This window comes from Cherax quadricarinatus, chromosome 1 (assembly GCF_038502225.1).
Source record: "Cherax quadricarinatus isolate ZL_2023a chromosome 1, ASM3850222v1, whole genome shotgun sequence".
NCBI lineage: Eukaryota > Metazoa > Arthropoda > Malacostraca > Decapoda > Parastacidae > Cherax > Cherax quadricarinatus.
In genome coordinates this window covers 48,868,003-48,885,520 of record NC_091292.1, presented here as the reverse complement: position 1 = coordinate 48,885,520, position 17,518 = coordinate 48,868,003, and positions in this window count along the sequence as shown.

The window sequence follows — 17,518 nt, the reverse complement described above, 5'->3', positions numbered from 1 at the left end:
TTTATAAGCGGTCAGGGGCATGAACGGGCTGGCCTTCCCAGGGGGAAGGGGGTGTTGCAGAGGTCGATTGTGTGAGTGTGTGTGTGGAATTGTGTGAGTGTGTGTGGAATTGTGTGAGGAAGGATCTTGAGGTGATATTCAATGTGATATTCAATGTAATGTCTTGGTGTTATTGTGAACACCGATGATTATAATTTATCTAAGGATTACTTCATGTTTTGTAAGGAAGTACATAAGCATGTTAGTATAAAAGAATATTTTAACCTGTAATTATACATGTCTACCTATATATGAGCAATGTAACTTGTCATAATAATGAGGTTTCATACCTGTTTTTTAACTAGTGGAACGTTCTGGTATTGTATATAATGTAAGATCTTGCCTGGGGTGTTTTTGCTTATATATGTTACAGATGTTTTTTCACATTTTCATTATATATGTTCAAGTGAATGAGTTTTTGATCACGTGTATAGCCAGGTGAAACTGGTCAGTTTTTCACTTGGGGGGGGGGTAGGAGTTTAAGTAATCTCTGCAATAGCAGGTCATGTGATACACATGTCATATTTTAGATGTCTAATGTTGTCCATTCTCTGTAGGATGTGATGTATAAATTATCTCCGACAGTGTAAATAATCTGTCTGCAGGAGGGAATAATGTGTAAATTTATTTATTATTGTGGTAGGTTTATGTGTGTAGCGTGTTTTTAGGGTGATATATTATAAGATGCTAATTACTATCAAGGACTGTTGGTGGTTGAGTGGTGACGGCAGACACAGTTACTAGGCATGTGGGGGGGGGGTTGAAGTGTGCACGATATTAATTATTACCATAGGGTATATGAGGGTAGGGTGGATTGTGTTCTATGGTGGATGTGAGCCATCAGGTTCAGACATTCCTTGTGTTATAGTGTCAGCCGTTTAGCTGGCTGGATTGTGTTTATATATATATTGTCATTGAAGTTTTTAATGCTTTTACAAATGTGTATGTATAAGAGATTTGTCACTGTGTATCTAAGGTGAAAGTGGCACGTTTTCATGGGGGGGAGTGTAAGCTTTACTGGGTGGGTTGTATATGTATGTATGTGTGTGTATGTGTGTATATGTATATATATGTATGTATGTGTGTATGTATATATGTATATACATATATGTGTATATATGTATATATATATGTATATATATGTATATATATGACCACCTTTTCATGTGAAGCACAGTACGTACAAGCGGTGTTTGATTTGAGTGCAGCAGTCAGTTCTGTCATTATATATGTGCTTCTTCAGTACTGTGTAGTCACAGTTGATTATTGTTCACTGCCTCTATCTTGTTACATATTGATTATGTACCCATATATTTTGTACCTGAGTTTTAAATAAAATATAAAAAAAAAAAATAACACTCTGTTCGGAAACTTCACGTTATGCATTTTACTTTATTGATCCAATTTATATATCTTCAGTCCTCCGCTCTATAAAACTGAATATATGAATACACATTTACAGAAAGTTGCATAACTTTTCCTGCGAAATACATAAACATCAAGTAATTTAAAAATGTTAAAGCCTTTGCATGATTTATTTAAATATTAGGATAATAGTCAATAATTATTAAGATGAATTGTACTTACTTTCTCTCATAATAGTGTTAATTGTTATATATAGTAAATAGATATCTGTCGCTGCGCAATTCAAGAAAGGTATCCCTGTATTCCATGACCAGAAAGGTATCCCTGTATTCCATGACCAGAAAGGTATCCCTGTATTCCATGACCAGAAAGGTATCCCAGTATTCCATGACCAGAAAGGTATCCCTGTATTCCATGACCAGAAAGGTATCCCAGTATTCCATGACCAGAAAGGTATCCCTGTATTCCATGACCAGAAAGGTATCCCTGTATTCCATGACCACAGAAAGGTATCTCTGTATTCCATGACCCCAGAAAGGTATCCCCTGTTTTCCATGACCCCAGAAAGGTATCACTGCATTCCTCATCCCAGAAAGGTATCCATGCATTCCATGACCCCAGAAAAGTATCCCTGTATTCCTTGACTCCAGAAAGGTATCCCTGCATTCCATGATCCCAGAAAGGTATCCCTGTATTCCATGACCCCGGAATGGTATTCCTGTATTTTTTGATCCCAGAAAGGTATACCCTGTATTCCATGACCCCAGAAAGGTATCCCTGTATTCCATGACCCCAGAAAGGTATTCCTGCATTCCATGACCCCAGAAAGGTATCCCTGTATTCCTTGACCCCAGAAAGGTATGCCCTGTATTCCTTGACCCCAGACAGGTATCCCTGTATTCCATGACCCCAGAAAGGTATCCCTGTATTCCACGACCCCAGAAAGATATCCCTGTATTCCATGACCCCAGAAAGGTATTCTCTGTATTCCATGACCCCAGAAAGGTATCCCTATATTCCATGACCCCAGAAAGGTATCCCTGTATTCCATGACCCCAGAAAGGTATCCCCTGTATTCCATGACCCTAGAAAGGTATCCCTGTATTCCATGACCCCAGAAAGGTATCCCCCGTATTCCATGACCCCAGAAAGGTATCCCCTGTATTCCATGACCCCAGAAAGGTATCCCCTCTATTCCGTGACCCCAGAAAGGTATCCCCGTATTCCATAACCCCAGAAAGGTATCCCTGTATTCCATTACCCCAGAAAGGTATCCCCTGTATTCCATGACCCCAGAAAGGTATCCGTGTATTCCATGACCCCAGAAAGGTATCCCCCCAGAAAGGTATCCCTGTATTCCATGACCCCAGAAAGGTATCCCTGTATTCCTTGACCCCAGAAAGGTATGCCCTGTATTCCATGATCCCAGAAAGGTATCACTGTATTCCTTTACCCCAGAAAGGTATGCCCTGTATTCCATGACCCCAGAAAGGTATTCCTGTATTCCATGACCCGAGAAAGGTATCCCTGTATTCCATGACCCCAGAGAGGTATCCTTGTATTCCATGACCCCAGAAAGGTATCTCTGTATTCCTTGACCCCAGAAAGGTATGCCCTGTATTCCATGACCCCAGAAAGGTATCCTTGTATTCCATGACCCCAGAAAGGTATCCCTGTATTCCATGACCCCAGAAAGGTATCCCTGTATTCCATGACCCCAGAAAGGTATCCCTGTATTCCATGACCCCAGAAAGGTATCCTTGTATTCCATGACCCCAGAAAGGTATCCCTGTATTCCATGACCCCAGAAAGGTATCCCTGTATTCCATGACCCCAGAAAGGTATCCTGTATTCTATGACCCCAGAAAGGTATCTCCGTATTCCATGACCCCAGAAAGGTATCCCTGTATTCCATGACCCCAGAAAGGTATCCTTGTATTCCATGACCCCAGACACCTGTACGTCAAGGCACACGAAAATTTATTCAATAAAAAATTAAAAAGAGGACACAAATATCCAATAACTTATTCAAACCTTTCACTACGAATCATCAGTTTTGACACCAAACTGAAAAGGAATTTTCTTATGATATCAGAGACCAATATGATAAAATATCCCAGAACATTAAGTTTGAAGTTGCATCATCAATTTATCAATATTGAAAGGAGCAAGAAATTCAATGAGGTAGTCAGAAATTAAAGCAGGAATATTCATATTTAATTTTTCTTACGGAAAGGCATATTTGGACAATAACAGTTCAAAATAAATCCAAATTTCTTTCTAGGTAAGATTTACCAGGGTTTAACGTTTAAGAAATGTGCATGGAAGAAATTACTGTAAATATGTTATGCTGAAACTATGATAACATAATGTGAAATTGTTTTTACAATTGTCTTCAGGACACACAGATGTTTTGTGCAGATTATTGAAGATAAAGGTTTAGCCGCGCATAACCCAGTAATCTCACTGTGATTTATTGCTGATCCAGTTATTTCACATAAACCAATTTATTTAAAAAATGACTTGATAAAAGGTATGGAACCTAAAATTTAGGCAAATTTTCCCATTAGGAAAAAATAACACAAAGTTAAAGACGACCAGAAGAGACATTCTCCGGTTATCGCACAAAATCCAAATGTGCATCTTAAATAGATATCTGTCTATATCAATAGATGATTCATATATTAAAAATTAATTCTGTTCACAATTGCTGTATTTTAATCAATGAGAAGCGGTAAACCAGTAAGGGTAACACAGCGTCTGTTGAATATGATGGCTTCAGATTCGATTTAAGCTAAGGAAGGATAAATACAGTTCCTTGGATCAAGAACACCTTACCAGAATCAAAGCAAAATAATGCAATAATATAAATAATACTATACCATTTCGAGATTTACGGAGACAATATATCACCTGTATTAACAACAACAATCTTCTTCTAACAGGATACATCACTCTTCTAATTTTGAAACCGATCATAGGAGGTTTTTCTCCAGTTATTAAACCGTTTAATAAGTGGAAGCAAAATCTAAATCGACGGAAACAAAATCAGAAGATATGCTATGGACAGTGGTGGCTCGTCCATAACAGCTGCAGAGCTGATAAATTAGACACATGTGCAACTCTTGGGTATCTTTATTGAGGAAACGTTTCGCCACACAGTGGCTTCATCAGTTCATACAAAGGAGAATCTTGAAGAACAGGAGGAGAATGAGGTAATCAGTCCCTCAACCTTGAGTCGATGTGGTCAGTCCATCAATCTTGAATATAATACGGCATACGTGCGGAGAAGGAGCTTATAAACCGTAGACAGGAGAGGTGCAGCAGTCATAGGTGGTGTCACATTTGTTCAATGTGGAAGTATGTAGTGCCCAAGAATTAGGCAAGTGAAGAATTCCCAAGTATTAAGATCCCAAGAAGTTGCAGTGCTTGACAGGTTTGTAGATGAATGGTTCAGAGAACCGACATGTTGATAAATTAGACACATGTGAAACTCTTGGGTATCTTTATTGAGGAAGCGTTTTGCAACACGGTGGCTTCATCAGTCCATACAAAGGAGAATCTTGAAGAGCAGGAGGAGAATGAGGTAATCAGTCCCTCAACCTTGAGTCGATGTGGTCAGTCCATCAATCTTGAATAGATTGATGCCAAGCTTAATGCGGACGCCCACTCAATATGGGCAGTCCTGCACCAGTGATCCTCACCTCAAGCCATCCACTGGCCTAGGCCACCGAGTCGCCGGATTACAAGGTTGCGTCACCAACCCCAGCCGATGTTATAAACTTAGGAAATTTATTTAATGACCTGCGAATGTTGGCACAGTACTGTAACAGCCAATGTATTATCACAGCCACAGTATTGTTTCAGCCAAAGGATTTTTTTTTTCTGATTTTTAACCCCCAAGTTTTATCCACCTAGGATAACCCAAGAGAGGCAGTGCATCATCGAGGGAAGAACATCTTATATCCATTAGTGTCCTAAATCTTGTGCCTACAGAATGCGACCTACGTCAGTTGACTAACACCCATATTGATGCCTAACACCCATGTTGATGCCTAACTTACTTGTTAGGTGAACAGGAAAACAGGTGTAATGAAACACACCGTTGTCGGAAACCCAACCATGGAAATTCTCCATAAAAGTTAAAAGGTGCAGAATTAAAGAACATCAGAACAATTTCCTAGGCATTATCCTAAAGTTGTGGGTGGCATCCTGGGTGCGGTAGTGTAATTAAGAGCAGGGGTCGGCAACCTTTTCAAGAGAGAGAGGGCCAGACAGCTATGCAGTCTCTCGGAGGAGGACAATGTTATTCAATGCAATATAATTTTTTTCTCTAGAACTCATGGATGCCATTAGTTTTTTAAACCAATTTTGACCTAATACTAATAATGCATTAGACAATTTTTTCACAAATAATTAAATAAACATTATCGAATGCAGACATCTATTTTACAGTTGTTTTACCACCAGACAACAAACTCAAAAGAAAAACACTAAGGAGGGAGGATACTAATTAACTTCTCTAAGGACTGCTTAACCTAGAGAGAGTTCCGGGGGTCAACGCCCCCGTGACCCGGTCTGTGACCAAGCCTCATGGTGGATCAGGGCCTCATCAACCAGATTGTTACTGTCGGAAACACGCAAAACGACGTACGAACCACAGCCTAGCTGGTCAGGTACTGACTTTAAAGTGCTTGTCCAGTGCCTGCTTGAAGGTAGCCAGGGGTCTATTGGTAATCCACCTTATGTATACTGGGAGGCAGTTGAACAGTCTTGGGCCCCTGACACTTATTGTGTTGTCTCTTATCGTGCTAGTGGCACTTTTGCTTTTCATTGGGGATGTTGCATCGTCTGACGACACCATTGTTTTCATAAGGAGTGATTTTCTTGTGTAAGTTTGGTGTAAATCCGTCTAGGATTTTCCAAGTGTACGGAAGTACAGGTTTAGGAACTTCAAGTGTTCCCAGTAATTGAGGTGTTTTATCGCAGTTATGTGTGTGGTGATGGTTCTCTGTACATTATCTAGGTCCGCAATTTCACATGCCTTGAAAGGTGCCGTTAGTGTGCAACAATATTCCAACCTATAGAGAGCAAGCGACTTGAAGTGTCACCATGGGCTTGGCATTCCTAGTTTTGAAGTTTCTGATTATCCATCCTGTCTTTTTCTAGCATATGTGATTTATACAATTTAAGTTGAGATCTTCCGACATGATACACTCCCAGTTTTTTTTACATGAGCTTCTCGCTCAATCGTGTGGTTGGAATTTGTTTTATTTTCCCATTTAGCTTTAGTTTCCACATGTTTTCCACATCAGTGTAATTAAAATTGGCTGAGGTAGGATAACAATACTTAACCTGTAAAATTTATGTAAAAAATAAAAAATGGTCTGGTAACTACTCTCTCTAGTGAGTTTTTTTATTCAGGGTGTCTTTTTTGGAACTAGTTGCTGTTATTACTAGAAAAAAAATGATTTAAAAAAGACCAAGTCCGCCTATATTGGCTAGGCTGCTACAGGCCGCCCATTCACGAGCGCAATCCCACTACTGCTCGACAAGGGTGCTTTTGACTGCTGGGTTTCCCCCCTGCCCGTATCACACCTCATTAGACAACCTGGACACCCTCAGCTTCCCAAGAGTGGTCATATTGATGCCAAGCTTAATGCGGACGCCTACTCAACATGGGGAGTCCTGCACAAGTGATCCTCACATCAAGCCATCCACTGGCCTAGGCCTCCGAGTCTCTGGATTACAAGGTTGCGCCACCAACCCCAGCCGATGTTACAAACTTTGGAAATTTATTTAATGACCTGCGTATGTTGGCACAGTACTGTAACAGCCAATGTATTATCACAGCCACAGTATTGTTTCAGCCACAGAATTTTTTTTTTCTGATTTTTAACCACTAAGGGTTATCCACCTAGGATAACCCAAGAGAGGCAGTGTTTCATCGAGGGAAGAACATCTTATATCCATTGGTGTCTTAAGAGATCTTCCTACATGATACACTCCCAGTTTTTTTTTTTTTTTTTACATGAGCTTTTAGCTCAATTGTGTGGTTGGAATTTGTTTTATTTTCCCATTTAGTTTTAGTTTCCACATGTTTTCCACATCAGTGTAATTAAAATTTATCGTCACTGAATTTCACATTGTTTTCATCGCAGATTTAAAGATTTGGTTGATGTCTGTCTGGAGTCTTGATGTGTCTTCAGTGGAGGACACTCATGTAAATTTGGGTGTCATCTGCAAAAGAAGACATGGCGCTGTGGCTAATGTCCCTGTCTATGTCAGACGATCCCCGTTGGGGAGGGGAACACTGCTTACTCACGATGTATTACTCTAATAGAGTAAAGATGAAACCAGTGAGTGGAACAATCAACGACTCATCTAAGCCAGCACTTGCATCTGTCGTTAACGACAGACTGCAGGTTAAATGTAATGTGATCTTATCACTCAAAGAAGCCTTCGTTGTCGTCTGTACTGACGACACCGAGGCTGAGAATCTGCTCACCACTACTGCTATGTCCACTCTACGAGAATAAGGATTCTCTGTTCTGACTTCCCCAGCACTGAGGGCCAGGAGAACTGTGTTCCTCAAGAGACTCGACAGACTCATCACTGCATTGGCTGCTGAAGAGATCAAGTTGTCTATCGAAGCAAAGAACCCATGGGTCAAGGTGGAATTTCTTACCAAGATACCCAACGCCTCCTCCATGCCGAAGGTCACCTTCAGTGACGTCAACATGGCAGCCAGAGCCCTCGCTGAGGGCCTGGCTATTCACTACTTCCATATCAATCCAGCCTTCATCGAAGCAGAAAAATACCAACAAATCTCACAGCGCTATAACTGTTACTCATACCAGCATATCACCAAGGACTGCCCTGCCAGTGACAAGAAGTTCTGCTCCACCTGTGGCCTTGGGGCTCATGACTTCAAGAATTGCACTACTGCTTTCCCTCCTAAATGCTTGAACTGCAAGAATGACCACCATACTCTTGCTGCCTGGTGCCCTATCAGAAGAGACATACTCAAGAAACAACAACAACAAAAGAAGCCCAGCCCACAAGCACCCACATATTCTGCTATCGCCAAGCTTCAAGCAGACACTACCAAGATACTACAAGCCACGCAAGCTGCTCCCACTACTTTCCTCCCAGCACCTGCTGCCGACTCCACCAAGATTCTTTATTGCATCATGTATGCTCATGTACAGAATGTAGCTGAGCCTGGCTCCTTCAACACCACCATCAACGAACTTTTCAAACTAAACAACATGCCTGGCCTCACATTCCCTGCATCACCACCTTCCACTGAGATCCTACAAACCACTGCAAATATTGCCAGCACAACCGCTGTTCCACCACTGACACAACCTCCACTCGACACAGAGATGGACCAATCAGAGACCACTGAGACGTCGACAAATCCTACCAATGAGAGTCCACCACCGCCTGCCTCCACCGTCACCGCAACTGTCCAAGCAGAGGCCTTGCCTCTCACAGTTCAACCGCCAGCCAAGAAAGCTAAAACTCAAGAACCAAGGGTTGCAGCTCCCCATGCCAATACTACTGCCCCACCGCAACAAGAAGCCAAGGCCAAGAATGGTGGACAATGCACAACCAACCAGAAGAAGAACCAAATGCGAACTCCAGAACGTGATCAAGACCTCCTGGACGAAATTATGTCACCCAACATTGAAGATCTGGCCAAACGTGTCTACACAACCCTCCGCAGCGCTGGACTCGACCACTCCACACTGAAGAACAGGCTGATACCTCCGAATCGGACTCGTGAAGAGGGTACCCCCCGCTAGCACTACTATCAAGACAGGTTTCCCCGGCACTTTGCTGTCTGCTAAAGCTGAGGTGTGGCTCCAATGAACCCTGATTTCTGCCTCTGCCCAACTGCGACACTGAAGATGCCAAGCGTGAAGACACTTCCCACTTGGGGAGTCAATGCAAGATAGAAGAAGAAGTTACCCTCCAACCGGAGGGCCCAAGAGAGAAGATAGAAGAATGAAGAAGAGGAACGACACCCCCGCCCCTGGGGCCACCGCCGGGTCACCATCTGGAGAAGACCGCGGCCGGAAGTACCGGAAAATTTGTAATGAATGAATGAATGAATGTCTATGTCATATTTCAGTATGAGGAACAAGATGGGAGTGAGTACTGTGCTTCATGGAACAGAGCTTTGCACCGTAGCCTCCTCAGACTTTACTCTGTTTACTATTACTCTTTGTGTTGTATTTCTTAGAAAATTATAGATCCATCTACCAACTTTTCTTGTTATTCCTTTACCAAGTATTTTGTGTGTTATTACACCGTGGTCACACTTCTCAAATCTTTTACAAAATCTGTGTATATTACATGTGCATTTCGTTTGAATTCTAGAGCATCCAAGACCTTGTCATAGTGGTCCAGTAGCTGCGACAGACAAGAGCGAGCTGCTCTAAACCCATGCTGCCCTGCATTTTGTAACTGATGGGTATGTAGATGGGTGGCAATCTTGCTTCTGAGAACCCTTATGTGGGATGTTAGTGCTATTGGTCTGTAGTTCTTTGCAATTGCTTTACTGCACTCTTTGTAGAGTGAGGTTATGTTTGTTTTTTAGCAGATGTGAGACGACCCATGTGTCCATGCCCTTTCTCCATAGGACATCTGCATTTGATACTTGGATAATTAGTGTCCAGGTGTCGCATTGGCTGGCATGATGTGGCCCTCTGGCAGGGGGTTGCTGACCTTTTCCATAGAGGGTTAGAAATGGGCTGAGGTAGGATAACAGTACTTAACCTGTAAAATTTACGTAAAAAATAAAAAAATGGTCTGTTAACTACTCTCTCTAGTGAGTTTTTTTTTTATTGAGGGCGTCTTTTTTGGAACAAGTTACTGTTACTACAGGAAAAAAAAATTGATTTAAAAAAGACCATGTCCGCCTATATTGGCTAGAATGCTACAGGCCGCCCACTCACGAGCGCAATCCCACTACTGCTCGACACGGGTGCTTTTGGCTGCTGAGTTTCCCCCCTGGCCCGGATCACACCTCATTAGACAACCTGGACACCCTCAGGTTCCCAAGAGCGACCATATTGATGCCAAACTTACTGCGGACGCCCACTCAACATGGGGAGTCCTGCACCAGTGATCTTCAGCTCAAGCCATCCACTGGCCTAGGCCTCCGAGTCGCCGGATTACAAGGTTGCGCCACCAACCCCAGCCGATGTTACAAATTTCGGAAATTTATTTAATGACCTGCGTATGTTGGAACAGTACTGTAACAGATAATGTATTATCACAGCCACAGTATTGTTTCAACCATAGAATTTTTTTCTGATTTTTAACCATTAAGGGTTGTCCACCTAGGATAACCCAAGAGAGACAGTGTATCATCGAGGGAAGAACCTCTTATATTCATTGGTGTCTTAAGAGATCTTCCTACAAGATACACTATCAGTTTCTTTTTTTTTACATGAGCTTTTAGCTCAATTGTGTGGTTGGAATTATTTTATTTTCCCATTTAGTTTTAGTTTCCACATGTTTTCCACATCAGTGTAATTAAAATTTATCATCACTGAATTTCATATTGTTTTCATCGCAGATTTAAAGATTTGGTTGATGTCTGCCTGGAGTCTTGCTGTGTCTTCAGCGGAGGACACTGTTAAGTAAATTTGGGTGTCATCTGCAAAAGAAGACACGATGCTGTGGCTAATGTCCCTGTCTATGTCATATTTCAGTATGAGGAACAAGATGGGAGCGAGTACTGTGCTTCATGGAACAGAGCTTTGCACCGTAGCCTCCTCAGACTTTACTCAGTTTACTATTACTCTTTGTGTTGCATTTCTTAGGAAATTATAGATCCATCTACCAACTTTTCTTGTTATTCCTTTATCAAGTATTTTGTGTGTTATTACACCGTGGTCACACTTCTCAAATCTTTTGCAAAATCTGTGTATATTACATGTGCATTTCGTTTGAATTCTAGAGCATCCAAGACCTTGTCATAGTGGTCCAGTAGCTGCGACAGACAAGAGCGAGCTGCTCTAAACCCATGCTGCCCTGCATTTTGTAACTGATGGGTATGTAGATGGGTGGCGATCTTGCTTCTGAGAACCCTTATGTGGGATGTTAGTGCTATTGGTCTGTAGTTCTTTGCAATTGCTTTACTGCACTCTTTGTAGAGTGAGGTTATGTTTGTTTTTTAGCAGATGTGAGACGACCCATGTGTCCATGCCCTTTCTCCATAGGACATCTGCATTTGATACTTAGATAATTAGTGTCCAGGTTTTATGACTTTATCTCGTTGACATCATAATGCTGTACAAATGTGTTCCATACTCGAGTCATCCTGGGGATAAATGATCTCAGATGAAGTAATGTTCTGCAGAAAGGTAAAGACAGAGTGAAGTTGCTGCTTTCTGCCCGTCTTGTGGTATAGAAACTTGCTTCACGCTGTCCATGAGTGGACCCAAGTGTGCTACTTTGACAATATTGGCCCTCTACATAACAGTAAGGCCGCCCACATCCCTCCTGTGTTAAAGGCTCTGCTGAAATGACAGATGTATCCAGGATTGGTCCAGGCGAGAGATGAGACGTCTTGCTCTGTTCTCTACTCTGTCAAGCAGTCGCAGATGAGAAGGGGGGCAGGCGAACCAAGAAACTGGAGCATACTCAAAGTGTGAGCGTACCTGTGCCACATACAGAATCGTGCAACTCCTACTTTCAAGCAGATGCGATTTACGGCGATTTGCTGTAAGCTTCCTGGCTGCCTTGTTTGTACGATTTACAACGTGGTTCTTCATGGTAAGTTTGGCATCAAGTTTCACCCCAAGGATATCGACCTCTTCTGCAGGTACCAACACTCTCCCATTCATACTTACTACTGCACCAGCATTACCGTCATGGTGCCTAGAGACCATCATTATTTAAGTTTTCTCTGGTGCAAATGCTACTCACCATCGGTTTTCCCAAGCTGATAGAGCTCTTAGCTGGTGATTGATGTAGCTTAGAGCAGCTGGAGTTTCTTCTCTTGGATAAGTGCAATGTCAGAGTACAGTCGTCTGCATATGCATAGGATTCTGGGATGAAATGAAGAAAGTCATTGAAGTAGACATTCCATAACAATGATCCCAGCACACTTTCTTGTGGAACACTTGCCCCAGAAGGAAATGCACCTTCTCCTGCCTTATTGTCAACACTGACAGCTTTGACACAGTTCTTGCAGCTAGCCAGGGAGGGTCCCTTGCTGGATCAGGAACTTGCATTTTAGTAGCAAAGTGTTCGGCAAAGAGGTCTGCTTTCTCTTAACTATTAGTAGAGAAAGTCCCATCCTGTCGATTTAGAGGTGGAATGAGGTCATCAGGCAGATAACCTTGTCTGTCCTTAACCAGGGACCACCAGGTTTTGGAGCCTACTCTACCCGATGCTAGCTTCCTTTTTGTGTCCACATCCTATTTAGCGATGGCCCACTTTTGAACGTCATCCATATGCTTGCACGATTGGCTGTGTAAGTTCCTGTTATTAGGTGGTAGGATGTCTCTTATACCTCCACCATGCCTTGTACTTAGCAGTAGCAGCCGCTCTACAGCAAAAGCCAATCCGAGGCTGATCTCTAGACTTCGTCACATATTGCCGGTGAGGGATATGTTCCTGTTGTAGATTAAAGATGTATCCAGTGAAGAATTTCACTTTCTTGTCAACCTCCCCTTGAAGAAGAGCATTCCAATCGATGGTGGCGAGCTCAGAGCAAAGGGCTGGCCAATTACCTCTTTCCTAATTACCCCTTCTCTCTCTCTCTCTCTCTCTCTCTCTCTCTCTCTCTCTCTCTCTCTCTGTCTCTCTCTCTCTCTCTCTCTCTCTCGCTCTCTCTCTCTCTCTCTCTCTTTCTCTCTCTCTCCTTCTCCCTCTCTCCCTCGCTTTCCTTTTACACACACCTCATTTACTCTTTGCTTCTGTTTCTCCCTTCGTTTTCTCAATTACACACACACACACAACACACCCATACTCTCCCCCTCTCCCTTTCTCTCCCCTCTCTCTCCATCTTTCACACCCACGGGCACACACACATACACACACAGGCACACAAACACACACACACACACACACACACACACACACATATAAATACAATATGAGGTCTCAGAGGGGAAGTCGGAGACTCAGGGGACAAGAGGAAGATAGGACTGGGAAAGAAGAGTGGACAAAAGAGCTATGGGAAAAGGTGGACCAAGTGTGGGAAAGGAAACTAGCCGAGCTTTCCATGAAAATGGAGAAAATGGAGACAGAGAAGAAGTGGGAATCACGAACTGAAGACGAAGGGGCCCAAAAGAAAGAAAGGAAACAAAACTTACATTGAGGCCCTAACAGGTCACCAGGAAAGGTCAAGGAACGAAATGGGGCATGCTGTTGGGCACATGGACAGCAGTATGTGAAGGTGGAGCAGGCATACGTGAAGGGGCACAGGCAAAGGAGACAGGCCCCATGCAGAGGCACGATCAGGCCACCAGGAGGTACAGGAACTATTAAAGGAGGTAATAGATATGTATAAATGAAACCCAGAGATGCGGAGGGAAAAGCAATGGGAGGAAGTGAGGGAGAGGTCCATCTTCATCTACGAGCTTCAGGAGAGCGAAAGACATATGATGAAAGACGGCAGAAAGAAAAACAAAATATTGAAAATATCATCAAACAGGAGAGGATATGTCTGAGCTAATACATTTTCAATGAATAGGGGAGTAATCGAAGGAGAGAAATTGGCCAGTCAAACTGATTTTCAAGACAGAAATGGTGCTGAAGAGAATCCTGCAGGAGAAACCATGGTTAAAGGAATCAACAGCATACCAGAGAGTGTTCCTAGACCGAGAGAGAAAGAGGACAGAAGGACAACAGTTGAGAGAGAGGACAGAGACAAAAGAGGCAAGAGAGACAAGGCTAGTGTCAGTAGAGAACAACCAGACCCAAGTGGAGCAGAGTTCACAAACACAAAACCACCCTCAGAAACCCAGTCAAACGCACACCCCACACTCACAAACCCAACCCCACAATATGTAGTAGAATCCTGTAGCACCCTGCCAGGACACCCCCACCCCATCCCCACAAACCTGCCAGAATACAGTTCTGGAGAGGAAACTGAAGGTTTGGTACACCAACACTGATGGCATAAGGAATAATTTCCTGTGCGAGGTACAGTGGGACAGAGAACTGGCAGGGAAAACAGAAAATGAGAACATGGAATCACCAATATGCAAGGACGCAGAGGAGAGGTTTGTACCCAAGGAGAACAGACATGATGAGAAGGCCAGGACGAGCCCTCGGTTCACCCAGAGGTGTAGAGACGCTAAAACGAGGTGTGCTAAAGAAAGGAAGGAGCATAGAAGGCAAAGGAATCAGAACAAGAACAGTAGCAGAAGAGCAAGTAATGAATATGCACAGGTAAGGAGGGAGTCCAAGCGACAATACAAAAACGACATAGCAGGGAAAGCCAAGTTTGACACGAAGCTGTTGTACAGTCACATCAGGAAGAAAACAGACAGAGACCAGGTAATCAGACTGAAACAGGAAGGAGAGGAGTTTAAAAGAAACGAACTTAAAGTATGTGAGAAACTCAATATGAGATTCAAAGAAGTATTCACAGTGGAGAGAGAAAGGACTCCAGAAAGATGGAGAGGTGGGATTCACCAACAAGTGCTAGACACGATACATACAACCAAAGAGGAGGAGAAGAGGCTGCTAAGTAAGCTAGATATCTCAAAGGCGATGGGACCGGATAACATCTCTCCATGGGTCCTTAGAGGGGAAACAAAGGTGCTCTGTGTACCACTAACAACAATTTTTAACACATCTATCGAAACAAGGCGACTACCTGAAAATGTAATCCCACATTTTTAAAAATGGAGACAAACACGTAGCATTAAACTACTGACCGATGTCAATGAAATGTATTGTATGCAAAGTCGTGGAGAAGATTATCATGAGAAAAGTTGTGGACAACCTAGAGAGGAATGAGCTCATAAATGACAACAAGCACAGGTTCTGTGACAAGGTAACAGCAGTAAGACAAGAGAGAGAGAGAGAGGGGTGGGTAGATTGCCTTCTCTTGGGCTGCAAGTAGGCTTTTGACAGTTCCACACAAGAAATTAGTGCAAAAGCTGGAGGACTAGGCATGTATAACAGGGAAGGCACGGAGATCAAACCCGTGTTATTTTAGCCCGCCTCATGATGAGCGAAAATTAACGAGGCTCTAACTCGCTGGACCATACAATCCAACAAAGATCACGCACCCAGCAGAGCTAGGTGTTGTACCATGATTCGAGGACATACAATTGTGTGGGTGCTCCAGAGCTAATTTCATTCTACTCCCCGTTTGGTGTACTAGCCTCCACAAGTAGTATATATAGTATTGTAAAAATAAACAAGTGGAATTTAATCAATAACAACATTGCGACTAGCCGGGGGATTGAAACCATGTTATTTTAGCCCACCTCTTGGACCATACAGTTCTACAAAGATCACTCACCCAGCAGAGCTAGGTGTTGTACCATAATCTGAGGACATATGACATACAACACCTAACTCTACTGGGTGCATGATCTTTGTAGGATTGTATGGTCCAGTGAGTTAGAATGTTATGAATTTCCTCTCACCATGTGGCGGGCTAAAACAACACGGGTTCGATCTCCGAGGTAGTCGCAGTGTTGTTATTGTTTAAATACCACTTGGTTGTGGTTATAATACTATATATACTGCTTGTGGAGGTTATTACACTAAACGGGGAGTAGAATAAAATTAGGTCTGAGGCACCCACACCATCGTATATCCTTGGATCACGGTGCAACACCTAGCCATAGCTCCTTGTCTTCCTTTCCGGTCGACCCCCGAATTGCCATGACAGTGACCACCATCGAAGACACCGCAAGACTCCAAGCGGACATCAACCAAATCCTCAAATGGGCCACTCAAAACAATATGAAGTTCAATGAAGAGAAATTTCAACTGCTTAGTTGTGGAAAACTTGACGATATTAAAACTGTATCAGGGTATACGACAAATTCTAACCATACATTATAGCGAAAAAGTAAAGTGAAGGACCTGAGAGTGATAATCTCAGAGGGTCTTGCCTTTAAAGACCACAAAAATGTATCTACCGCATCTGCTAGGAAAATGATAGAATGGATAATGAAAACCTTCAAAACTAGGGAGGCCAAGCCCATGACGATTGTCTTCAAATCGCTTGTTCTCCCTAGGCTAGAATAATGCTGTACACTAACTGCCCCCTTTAAGGCAGGCGAAATTGCTGACCCAGAGAGTGTACTAAGAACTTTCACGGCACTAATAAGTACGATAAGGCACCTAAACTACTGGGAACAGTTGAAGTCCCTTGATTTGTATTCCCTGGAATGCAGGCGAGATAGATGCATGATAATATACACTTAGAAAATACTAGAGGGATTAGTACCAGACTTGCACACGAAAATGACTCACTATGAAAGCAAAAAACTAGGCAGGTAATGCAACATTCCTCAATGAAAAGCAGGGGCGCCACCAGTACACTGAGAGACAACATAATAAGTGTCAGGGGCCCAAGACTGTTCAACTGCCTCCCAGCATACATTAGGAGGATTACCAATAGACCCCTGGATAGTGTCTTCAAGAAGGCACTGAACAGACACCTAACGTCAGTACCTGACCAGCCGGTCAGGTCAGCAGTAACAGCCTGGTTGATCAGACCCTGATCCACCATGAGGCCTGGTCTCAGAACGAACCGCAGGGGCAATGACCCACGAAACCCTCTCCAGGTATACTCAAGGTATACCACTCATCATAATATCTTTATTTACTACAAGTACATGTACAAGGTATACAAGCCTAGCTGACATCAATGACATACTACTATATAGAAAACCCCTTGCTATGCTGAGCATTTTGGGCAAATTAGGTCAGTTTGTCCCAGGATGCGACCCACACCAGTCGACTAACACCCAGGTACCCATTTTACTGATTGAGGAACATAGACAACCGGTGTAAGGAAAAACGCCCAATGTTTCTACCCTCGCCGGGAATCGAACCGGGGCACTCGCCGTGTGAAGCGAGAGCTTTAGACACCTGGCCACCATCTTTGCCTACA